General features: G+C 42.6%; 1 protein-coding gene and 1 non-coding gene across 7 annotated transcripts in view; one reads left to right on the top strand and one right to left on the bottom strand.

Moving 5' to 3' along the window:
• The window catches only part of LNX1 (ligand of numb-protein X 1), a 190,863-nt gene that overhangs the window by 58,459 nt on the left and 120,365 nt on the right, over positions 1-12,039 (top strand). For 3 of the 6 annotated variants that reach the window (XM_070791430.1, XM_019962748.2, XM_070791428.1), the window contains one exon: positions 890-1,016. The gene's annotated coding sequence lies outside the window, so the exon portion shown is untranslated. The other 3 variants (XM_019962749.2, XM_019962750.2, XM_070791429.1) reach the window with 3 other exon arrangements.
• TRNAG-GCC (transfer RNA glycine (anticodon GCC)) lies at positions 10,866-10,937 on the bottom strand. The gene has a single exon. It is a non-coding gene; the product is annotated as a tRNA-Gly (tRNA).

Raw genomic sequence — 12,039 nt, 5'->3', positions numbered from 1 at the left:
CATGCTCATTAAGTGACTGTTTTTGTATTTAAACATCCTAGGTTATCACATGTGAAATCTAAAAGATAAATGAACAGACTAGTGATGACCAGTGGGAGAGGGAAAAGGGGAGGGGTAAGATGGGATAGGGGAAAAGTGAAAGTCACTCAGTTGTGTCCAACCAGTCACGTCCGACTCTCTGCAACCCCATGGACTGTAGTCCCCCAGGCTCCTCTGTCCATGGAATTCTCCAGGCCAGAATACTGGAGTGGGTAGCCATTCCCTTCTCCAGGGGATCTTCCCAACCTAGGGATGGAACCCAGGTCTCCTACATTGCAAGTGGATTCTTTACCATCTGAGCCACCAAGGAAGCCCTAAGTGTAGGGGACTAAGAGGTAAAAACCAGTATATATAAAATAAATAAGAAAAAAAGATATATTGTACAGCACAGGGAAATATGGCTGTGATTTTGTAAGAACTTTAAATGGAATAAAATATAGAGACTAAAATAACATTGCAAATCAACTATACTTCAATTTTTTGAAAGCTGTCAAAATGATAAAAGTAAATAAACTTTCTTTTTAACTCTTTTATAGTCTACTATTGGAAGAGGGTGGGAGGAGGGGCCCAGGAAGCAACCAGGCATAGAAATTCAGATCTGTCCTTGGGGCTGGACATGTGCCATGCAGGAAAGAAAGTAAATTCCAGTTGGCAAATTGCTCTAACTGATTCATTTGTCCACCCAGAGACGCCACCTACCTGCTCGCAGGTATTCAGGTGAATGACAGGTGGGCGGGACCTATTGAATGTTTGAATAACTAAGGTCCCAGCAATGTTTTATCTGTCGAGGCTCCTGTGATGTCACACATTTCCTGGTCTCCACCAACCAATGCCCTCCTCCTTCCTCTAGGCACCTGTAGGACGGAGGTGGAGGCCGGTTACTGCCGGGGCAGCCCAAGGAGTTGCTGGACTCAGCCACAGGCGTGAGAACGGCTGGGGTGCTGCTGCTTTGAGAGCCCCAGGCAGCACTTGGAAAGGTGAGCTGAAACCCTGCTTGTTCCTCTCTGGACGTTTAGACTGTGGACCCCTGACGGATCTGAAGGAAGAATGTGAGTGAAAAATAGAAGCTGAATGGTTTAGCCCTGGGTGTTTGTCCCAGAGGGAGAAGTTCTTTTTGAAAGGTAAGAGATGCCTTTGACATTTTGGATGCAGAGGAAAATTCTCCCAGGTCAGATATTTAATCCTTTCGGTTTCTCTTAATCATTAATCCAGCCTCTGCTTGTCTGGGAAGTTGAACTGATTACTATTATTTTTAAACTCTGAGGAGGAGTGGATACTTTTTTTTGAAACTTCAAGATGCAGACCTGTGTTAGGAGGGGGCTGAAATCGGAGTTGACTTATTTTCCCTTACTTTCTGCGTTCACCAGAGGCAATTTCCATCTAGACCTATGAGATGACCTTAATTATGACCCCCCCCCCCAACACACACACCCTCTGAAAATCTGTTCCTCCAGCAGGTAAATTCTATTGCCCTTACTCAGAAGCCTGCACCCCAGGCTTCTTCCTTCTTTCTTCTCTAGAGAAGTCTCCTGTTTTCTTTGTCCTTTATTCTTTTTAAAACTACTTCACAGACTTGGATTAGAATTGTTTACATTCAGACCCTGAGTTGGTTGCCTGCTGACCTTTGGCTAAAGTAAAGATCATTTCCTCAGTGTTTACAAGAATATAGATTCAGGTCTGATGTGTAATTTTTTGGAACTCTTCCATTTTTTTTCCCCTCTCTTTTCTTTGCAAATATACCAAGGAGACTGTTCTGCCAGGCCCTTTCTTTCTTGAGTAATTTTACCTCTAGGATCCATTTTGTTTTCTTAATCCTGACCACACAGACTGCTACCACTTCTGTTCTGAATGGCCCAGTAGCCACACACACTCTCCATCCAATACTGCTGTTAGAGGAAAAGAAACCATCTCCAAACCTGGCTCCCTACTGGGATGAGCTGGAAAACTGGGGGAGAAAAGTCAACCTGTGAGGGAGGCATTTCATCCTGAATTCCTTCATGGGCTATTTTTCTGAGATTTCAGTTAGCAAGGGAATAATCTGTTAGGACTATTCCTGTTCCTATAGATATTCATATTCATCCACCCAGAAATTCAAAGTTCGTATCAGTTCTCCTAAAGTATAAACTGACACAAATTGAGAACACTTTAATCTCAGATGTTTGCTTCTCCCCCGAGACTCTGCCTCACACTTGTTGCCAGTTTCTCTTACTCCTCAGAGGCTTGTATTGCTCTTCAGGTGACCTTTGTCTGTCCTTTTCCCCTGAGCCTTGTGTTTGGATGGTGGTGGCTGCTTGTCCTTCACCAATAGCCTCACTTGATTCAGAGTTTTGTCAGCACAAGAGAGAAAAAGATCTCTTAGATCCTAAATCTTCTGGATAGAACTGTGTCCTTAAAGTCACAAACCTCTCCACGATATTTCCTTACCCCTGTGGGCCGTGGTTCGTTAGGTCTCTGAATAGTAGGTAATGTCTGACTAAGCCAATCATTTTATCACTATATGCCAGGGCTCCTGACTATTAAATGAACAAAGCTATGGATACTATGCCCCCAGATATAAGAAAGAAAAAAAAATTACAGAGACTGGAATTCAGAGTCAGGTGATTTAGAATGCAACTGGTATCTTGGATAATGTGTACATGAGTTTTGTTCACAGGGATGAAAAGACCCCCAGTGGTTCCCTTCCTGTAGCAACTCCATCCCTTGGTTAAGTGCAAAATGGCTTGATTGAAAACTGTACAGTCTCTTCCATTTACATCTTCCTTACATTACTTCTCTGAGTCTCTGTTTCTTCATCAGTAAAACAAGAACTAATAATCCCAACAATATAAAATGGTCCTGAGAAGTACGTAGGGTAACATATATAGAGCATCTAGTGGCCAGTGCCTGGTGTTAAGTGGGTACCAAGCAAAGGCTACATCCAGCCTCTTTGAGGGTGTTTATCTGGATTGCTGGAGGAAATAGTCTGACCTTTCTGAGATAAAAGGTCTAATGTGGTTGCACTTGTTAGGAACCCTGATAGTTCTTGTTATGGTTATTAGTTGTAAGTAATTAACACCTATGTTCACAGTGTAGAGAAAGGAGACAGGCAGGAGGGAAGAAAATCCTTAAACTGTGTCATTAAACAGGCCAGGCAGATTGGTTCCTGCCATTCTCTCAGGCCAGCTTTAGGAGCTGCTAGCCACGCTGTTACTCCTGCCTTTTCCCTCCTCAAGACTCTCATCCCACAACAGCCCACAAAGTGTGGTCCTCTGCAGGCTTTCGGGGGAAACGGTCTGTTGGCATTTGTGCAATCTGACTTGGCAGACAGCCCTCTCTGCTTTCAGTTGTGTTATCTCCAGGGCAGACTGCTGCGTGGTCTCCTCCAGTCTTGCAGGTAAACACCCTTGGCTGCAGCCTGGTGAGCTGCAGGGCTAAGTCCCTGGGAGGAGGAGCCTGCCCTCGACTGAGGAAGGGGAACTGGGAGGTCTTGCAGACATGATCATCTCCTTAATGGTCTGTCATGTGCCCTCTGATGACCTTGAGCGATTGCATGAGAGCAGGTGTGTTCCTAGTGCCCTGAGAACTTCTCCAGGTCTCACCTTATCCTGACAAGATAAGGTCATCATCAAAAAGATAATTTTCATCATCAAGAGCAAGGTAACAGCCTAGTGGATTGAGATCAGGGGTTCATAACCTTGAACTGATTACTAGCTTGCTCAGTGGAACCTGGAGATACGCCTCAACCTCGCCATCCATCAGTTTCCATATTTACCTTTTCCCCCGAAAGGGATGTCAGTGTGTTGTGGTTCACATCCCCAGGCCCCATAACAGAAGCTGGATGGGCTGTGCACCTATGTGAGTAGGTCAGGTTGACTGCCGGGGAGTGGCCATATGCCTCATTAGGAAATATTAGTCTTATTTATTGAATTCTAGGTGGAATGGTACTACTGCATTAGAACAGTGGCCTGTTCTTTGTCATCAGTCTCCCTGAGTTAAAAAACCCAGCTCCACCTCCTACTAGCCTTGTAACCTGGGATGGGTTATGTAACCTCACTTTACCTCAGCTATAAGAACTGGGACGGCCCAGAGGGATGGTATGGGGAGGGAGGAGGGAGGAGGGTTCGGGATGGGGAGCACATGTATACCTGTGGTGGATTCATTTTGATATTTGGCAAAACTAATACAATTATGTAAAGTTTAAAAATAAAATAAAATTAGAGAGAAAAAAAAAAAAAAGAAAATTGTGAAGCTGAAATGCACTGAAATGTTTAAAGTGCTTAGAATAGTCTTTGGCACAATGTCAACTATTATTTTCTTGAAAGGAAGGCATAGTGGCTAGAATCAATCAGATCTGGGCCCGTTCCATCAGGTAATTATTAAACTAAATAAGTAATTGAATATCTCTTTGTCTCAGTTTCATCATCTGGAAAACAGAATACTTACCAAACCCAGTGCTATTGTGAGGAATAACTGAAATGGTTTCATATGAAGTGGCTGGTATATAGAAAGCACTCAGTAAGTGTTAAATTGTGTCGTATTAAAGGAAGCAATTGTTATATTGGATACAGCTAGACTTCCTAGGTCATGCTACAGTTTGGCTATAATAATGATGGAAACAGTAGTAAATTGAGAACCAAATACTCTCTGAGCAAAACAGGTTTCCCAAAAGGCCCCCAAAGGCTTAGAGGGAGAACCTGGTAACAAAGATTATTAATATCTTGTTTATCTTGGAGTTCCAGGCCAGGGGTGCTGTCAGTTGAAATGCCTGGTCCTTTGCAGAACTGTGGGTAGTACGATTCTATGATGTAAATACACAGTGGGGTATCCTGGAGTGGTGATTCCTGGCTTCCAGGGACTCCTTAAAGTGGGGAAGATAAGGTCTTCTAGGATTCTAACTACTTAAAAGGCCATTCTGTATGATGCTGCCGAGAGGGGACGTATGAGAGATACTCTAAAATGTGTCCTCCCCCTTGCCTCGGCATTCGTGGACTCTCTGATGTATGTAACTCATCCTGATATTTGTGTGCTGGCACCGCATAGACTCACTTTTATGTGGGTGGCAAATTTATTGTTCTCTGACAGGGCCTCTAAATAACATGGGCTTTTCAAAACCATTTGGAAGGAAGACTACGTCACTCTTTCTGGGTTAATAGGATTTAACCATCTATTATCTCCAAAGAATAAAGGTTTACATGAAAGCCATACAAATTGCAAAGCACAAAAACTTCACTGAGCTGAAACAAGAAACAGAAATGTTGATTCTCCTCTATAAACTTCTTCCATTCATCTTTTCCTCTTCTTTGGTTCTAAGATGAGGACAACACAGTGACCTGTTGCTTACCCACAGATGTATTTCCGATCAACATGAGGCAGAACTTTCTAAGAATTAGAGTTGTCTAAAAGTCCAGTAGACTGCCTTGCAGTGCACTGAGTTCCCTGTCTGAAGGTGGTTGTTTTTTGCTATATTTAGTACCTAGTACAATGGCATCCTACTCCAGTATTCTTGCCTGTAAAATCCCATAGATGGAGGAACCTGGTAGACTACAGTCCATGGAGTCCGAAAGAGTCGGACACGACTGAGCAACTTCACATGTTTACTGAATGAACGAATGACAAAGAAGACTTGCATCTCTTTAGTAGCACATACCACTCATCTGTACAATAAAGATTAGATCACAGATCTCATAGGGTCATTCTAAAGATTAACTGAGAAAATACATGAAAATTATCCAACATAGTATCTTGCACTTAGTGAACTGCTCATTAACTAGTAATAATTATGTTTTTTATTTTACATTATAAAATATAATCTAAAAAGGAGGGGAGAGAAGGGATTCCTGGGATTCAAGTAGAGGATAGAAAAGATGACCCCCAAATTTGAGGTTTGTGGTTTTCTATTCCTGTTCTCTTCATCCTGCCCTTCTGTGTCTGCCTTTCCAGAAGAATACCTCATCCCCTCCCCCTCCTTCCAGTTTAGGGAGCCACACTCTTTGACATGGTGGATTGACAATACACTTCTGTCAGTGGCTAAGTTCTGCCCCAATTAACCAGAGATCTTTTATATATATATTATTAATATGTGACTTAGAATGTGTGGACTGCAGTTCCACCATTATTTTCCAGTGACTCTTGGTCGCTTCTTGTGTTTGAAGCATTTGTCACAGGGATGGAAAAGACTTCATCAATAGCAAAGAGTGGAAACTCTACAAGAATTTTCTCTAATAGCCTCTTGGCATGGAGCATGGCAATAATACATATATGATGGTGAGGTCTAAATATGTCATTGCTATCTGTTGAGATGATTTACATAACTTGCTGATGACTGCTCTCACAGTCACGTGGCCGTTTTTGACTAGTACGCTACATGTTTAGGCTCCAGCATACTCACGTTAACACATGAGTCATCTGGTGTTTTCAGATTCCTCATTAACTATTATCATTATGCTTGTCTTATGCCTTCCACAACACACACACAAACTCAGCTATTCTACCTGTAGTTCTTTTTTCTCCCTTGGGGCCCTAGAAATTTGGTTTAACAGTCATCTCTGGAGACATCTGTGTTCTCACTTAGGTATGGATTAAAAGAAAATTAGGTTTTTATAGTAGCTCAGAACTGCTATCCAGAAGTATGTATTAATAGATGTCTAAATGGCTGCCGCTCACCATATTGTCCCTAAATCCTGTAGAGAAGCATTGGAAAAGATCATGGGGAATGTGTACCCCCTTCTGGGTATACAGAGCCCTGTATTCATTTCCTATTGCTGCGGTAATAAATTACCACACACTTGGCATCTCAAAACAACATGAATTTATTTCCTCACAATTCTGGAAGCTAGAACTGTGAAATCAAGGCATTGGCAGAGTCCTGCTTCCACTGGAAGCTCCAGAAAAGGATCCTTCTTTGCCTCTTTCAGCTTCTGTGCCTCCCGGTGTCCCAGGCTTGTGGCTGCTTCATTCCAGTCTCTGTCGCCACATCACCATCTCCTCTATGTTTTCTCTTCCTCTGTCTCTTAAAAAGACACTTGTCATTGGATGTGGGGTAAATCAGATAATCCAGGATGATCTCATTTCAAGATCTTTAACTTAATTTTATCATCAAAGACAAGACTGTTTTTCTAAGTTCACACTCTCAGGTACTAGGAGTTAGGATGTGGGCATATCTTTGGGAGGGACAATCCTACACGTAGGCCCCTCCCACTTCTTATGATGAAATTCCTTATCTACTTAGAGATTGAAATATTGGGCAAAGTACAGGCAGGGAGAAACAGAATTGGCAACCTTCACCACTACCATTATTTATTCCTATGTTCAAAGTTCAAAATACAATTGTTAAGTGCTTTATATGCTAAAGACCTGCTGAATCTTTTCACAGTCACTAGTATGATGAATCTACAAAAACAAATCAGTGAAGGTCATCTTAGGTTGCTTTAACAGATAGGTGGTATTCTGGCTAAGGAAGTGATTCCTCCACTCAACCCTGAGCCCATGATTGGAGATATTTCAAACAGAAGCTGGTAGGTCATCCCCCGGCATGTCATAAAGAGGATTCTTGCTCTTGGTGAGAATCTAAGATTATCACCCAACTCGAATCCCTGTGACTTCTTAATAATTTTAGGATCTCAGACATGTGGGAACACCAGACACCAGTGGGTGGATTCCTTTTCCTTGAAGAATTTGCTCAGTTTCTTCCTTCTGCCTGGATTTCTTCCAACTTTCCCAAATTTCATTTATCTTTCATGACCCTCCCTAAGGACAATCTGTTCCAAGAAATTTCCTTGACTGTTCTGAGCCATGCCACACTGCTTTCTCACTCCTTTTCCTCCACACTTGTCCCTGGCTCCTATTTTGGAGGACCGTACTTATTGTGTGTTTTCTTACATTGTTTTGTTTGTTTTTTCCTATATGAAAGCTCCATTTTCCTAATTAGAAAAACTCATTGAGGATGAAATTGAATTGCCTATGGGAACTCCCACAGAAATGCAGACAAGAGAAGGCAATGGTACCCCACTCTAGTACTCTTGCCTGGAAATCCCACGGAGGGAGGAGCCTGGTAGGCTGAAGTCCATGGGGTCGCTAGAAGTCGGACACGACTGAGCGACTTCACTTTCACTTTTCACTTTCATGCATTGGAGAAGGAAATGGCAACCCACTCCAGTGTTCTTGCCTGGAGAATCCCAGGGACGGGGGAGCCTGGTGGGCTGCCGTCTATGGGGTCGCACAGAGTTGGTCACGACTGAAGCGACTTAGCAGCAGCAGCAGCAATAGTCAGGCACGTAAAAGGTAAATACCTATAGAATTGAAACAGTAGAGATATGCTGAGCACTTAAATGTCTTCCTCCACCTTGTCCTTTCTTCCTTAAACCTTGGTTATAGGTTAAAAAAAAAAAAAAAAAAGCATTTCCTAAGTATGTTTAGGCTACCCACTCCAGTATTCTTGGGCTTCCATGGTGGCTCAGATGGTTAAGAATCCACCTGCAAGGCAAGAGACCTGGGTTCAATCCCTAGGTTGGGGAAATCCCCTGCAGGACGGCATGGCAACCCACTCCAGTGTTCTTGCCTAGAGAATCCCCAGGGACAGAGGAGCCTGGTGGGCTGTGGTCCATGGGGTCACAAAGGGTCAGACATGACTGAGCGACTAAGCATGGCACAGCACAAGTGTGTTTTTCAGTCTTGAGTGTAAAAAGGCCAGTCTGCTTCTTTACCATACTTCTCATCTGACATCAGCCCTGCCCAGGACCCTGTGGCAACTGACTGTAAGAGCCATGAGCCATTGGTCAATGCAGAATATTCTGCTTTCATTTTGTTGTTGGCAGGGGGTCAATTCCATCTCAATATGTTGGTAGACCAGGAAGCAGAAGGACATCTTTTATGGGCCAGAGTTCTTACAAACAAACCCAAGTTTGAAAGGTGTGCCCTGACACCCCAGGGGAAAGGCAGTAAAGTCTTCTGACAAGAGAGACAAAGCTCCTTTCCAAAAGGAGCTTGTGCAAGTCCATCACTGACTTCTAAAACTTCAGTTTCTTCTCATTTAACACTCCCCTTGTTTTTCTCATTTTCTGAACATCTATCTTCTCAGTTATTGACTCCAGATATATCACATGTTCTCCTTTTAGTTCAATTTTCCTTGAATTTCTTGACTATATTTCAACCTCTTTAAAGACCATTTGCATTTTTTTTTCTGTCTTTTATAGTGTTGGCAACACTATACAGACAGGTGTCATTCACAGACTGCATTAATGAATTACTCTCTCTAGAGACTGGTGATTTAGATATTAAGTAGGAGCAGAGCTAACCCTGACCTTTGTAGCCCATACACACCTGCCCTCCTCTGTCCTCTTTCCCCTGCAAGGCACATGGCACCCTCGTCTCCCCACCTCCACTTCCAACCCAGGCTCTTAGTTTGAAGATAGCTTTTATCCTGTGCATGACTATTTTTATTTAGATCACTAAAGTACCTGGAAATGGAAGTGTGAGTCACTTAGTCATGTCCAGTTCTTTGCAATCCCATGTACTCTAGCCTGCCAGGCTTCTCTGTACATGGAATTATCCAAGCAAGAATACTGGGGTGGGTTGCCATGCCCTTCTCCATGGCATCTTTCTGACTCAGGGATTGAACCCAGGTCTCCTGCTTTACAGGCAGGTTTTTTACCATCTGGGTCACCAGTGTGCTAAGTTGCTTCAGTCATGTTTCTGAGCCAACAGGGAAGCCCATTAAAGCCCCTAATTTCACCCCACTACAAATGTAAGTTAAGGTATAGCCCCCAGAGCATTTGTCTAGCCTCTTATATATCTTAATTCAAAGTTGGTATTTATAAAAAAAAAAAATGATGGCACTTTGATACCTGCAAGTCTCATACAACTTATCCATAATTTAACATGTAACTGTAAATTTACACTGTTTAATAAGAAAGAATGAAGCAGGGCAAAGGCTAATAGAGTTTTGCCAAGAGAACACACTGGTCATACCAAACACCCTCTTCCAACAACACAAGAGAAGACTCTACACATGGACATCACCAGATGGTCAATACTGAAATCAGATTGATTATATTCTTTGCAGCCAAAGATGGAGAAGCTCTATACAGTCAGCGAAAACAAGACCGGGAGCTGACTGTGGCTCAGATCATGAACTCCTTATTGCCAAATACAGAGTTAAATTGAAGAAAGTAGGGAAAACCACTAGACCATTCAGGTATGACCTAAATCAAATCCCTTATGATTATACAGTGGAAGTGACAAACAGATTCAAAGGATTAGATCTGATAGACAGAGTGCCTGAAGAACTATGGACGGAAGTCTGTGACATTGTACAGGAGGCAGGTGTCAAGACCATCTGTAAGAAAAAGAAATGCAAAAAGGCAAAATGGTTGTCTTAGGAAGCCTTACAAAATAGCTGTGAAAAGAAGAGATGCGAAAGGCAAAGGAGGAAAGGAAAGATATATCCATTTGAATGCAGAGTTTCAAAGAATAGCAAGAAGAGATAAGAAAGCCTTCCTCAGTGATCAATGCAAAGAAATAGAGGAAAACAATAGAATGGGAAAGACTAGAGATCTCTTCAAGAAAATTAGAGATACCAAGGGAATATTTCATGCAAAGATGGGCTCGATAAAGGACAGAAATGGTATGGACCTAACTAACCCTCTTAATACCTAGAAGATATCAAGAAGAGGTGGCAAGAATACACAGAAGAACTAGCCAAAGAAGATCTTCATGACCCAAATAATCAAGATGGTATAATCACTCACCTAGAGCCAGACATCCTGGAATGCAAAGTCAAGTGGGCCTTAGAAAGCATCACTACAGGCAAGAGTGCTGGAGTGGATTGCCATTTCCTTCTCCAGGGGATCTTCCCAACCCAGGAATCGAACCCAGGTCCCCTGCATGGCAGGCAGACGCTTTACCATCTGAGCCACCAGGGAAGCCCAATAGAATTCCAGTTGAGCTATTTCAAATCCTAAAAGATGATGCTGTGAAAGGGCTACACTCAATATGCTGGCAAATTTGGAAAACTCAGCAGTGGCCACAGGACTGGAAAAGGTCAGTTTTCATTCCAATCCCGAAGAAAGGCAATGCCAAAGACTGCTCAAACTACTGCATAATTGCACTCATCTCACACACTAGTAAAGTAATGCTCAAAATTCTCCAAGCCAGGCTTCAATAGTACATGAACTGTGAACTTCCATATCTTCATGCTGGATTTAGAAAAGGCAGAGGAACCAGAGATCAAATTGCCAACATCTGTTGCATCATCAAAAAAGCAAGAGAGTTCCAGGAAAATCGTCTACTTCTTCTTGACTGACTATGCCAAAGGCTTTAACTGTGTGGATCACAGCAAATGGTGGAAAATTTTGAAAGAGATGGGAATACCAGACCACCTGACCTGCCTCTTGAGAAATCTGTATGGAGGTCAGGAAGCAATAGTTAGAACTGGACATGGAACAACAGACTGGTTCCAAATAGGGAAAGGAGAACATCAAGGCTCTGTATTGTCACCCTGCTTATTTCATTTATATGCAGAGTACATCATGAGAAACGCTGGGCTGGATGAAACACAAGCTGGAATCAAGATTGCCAGGAGAAATATCAATAACCTCAGATATGCAGATGACACCACCCTATGGCAGAAAGTGAAGAACTAAAGAGCCTCTTGATGAAAGTGAAAGAGGAGAGTGAAAAAGCTGGCTTAAAACTCAACATTCAGAAAACTAAGATCATAGCATCTGGTCCCATCACTTCATGGCAGATAGATGGGGAAACAATGGAAACAGCGACAGACTTTATTTTGGGGGGCTCCCAAGAATCACTGCAGATGGTGACTGCAGCCATGAAATTAAAAGACACTTGCTCCTTGGAAGAAAAGCTATGACCAACCTAGACAGCATATTAAAAAGCAGAGACATTACTTTGCCAACAAAGGTCCATCTAGCCAAAGCTATGGTTTTTCCAGTAGTCATGTATGGATGTTAGAGTTGGACTATAAAGAAAGCTGATTACCGAAGAATTGATGCTTTTGAACTGTGG

Source organism: Bos indicus, chromosome 6 (assembly GCF_029378745.1).
Source record: "Bos indicus isolate NIAB-ARS_2022 breed Sahiwal x Tharparkar chromosome 6, NIAB-ARS_B.indTharparkar_mat_pri_1.0, whole genome shotgun sequence".
Classification (NCBI taxonomy): Eukaryota; Metazoa; Chordata; class Mammalia; order Artiodactyla; family Bovidae; genus Bos; species Bos indicus.
This window is presented reverse-complemented; position numbering and strand designations above follow the sequence as displayed.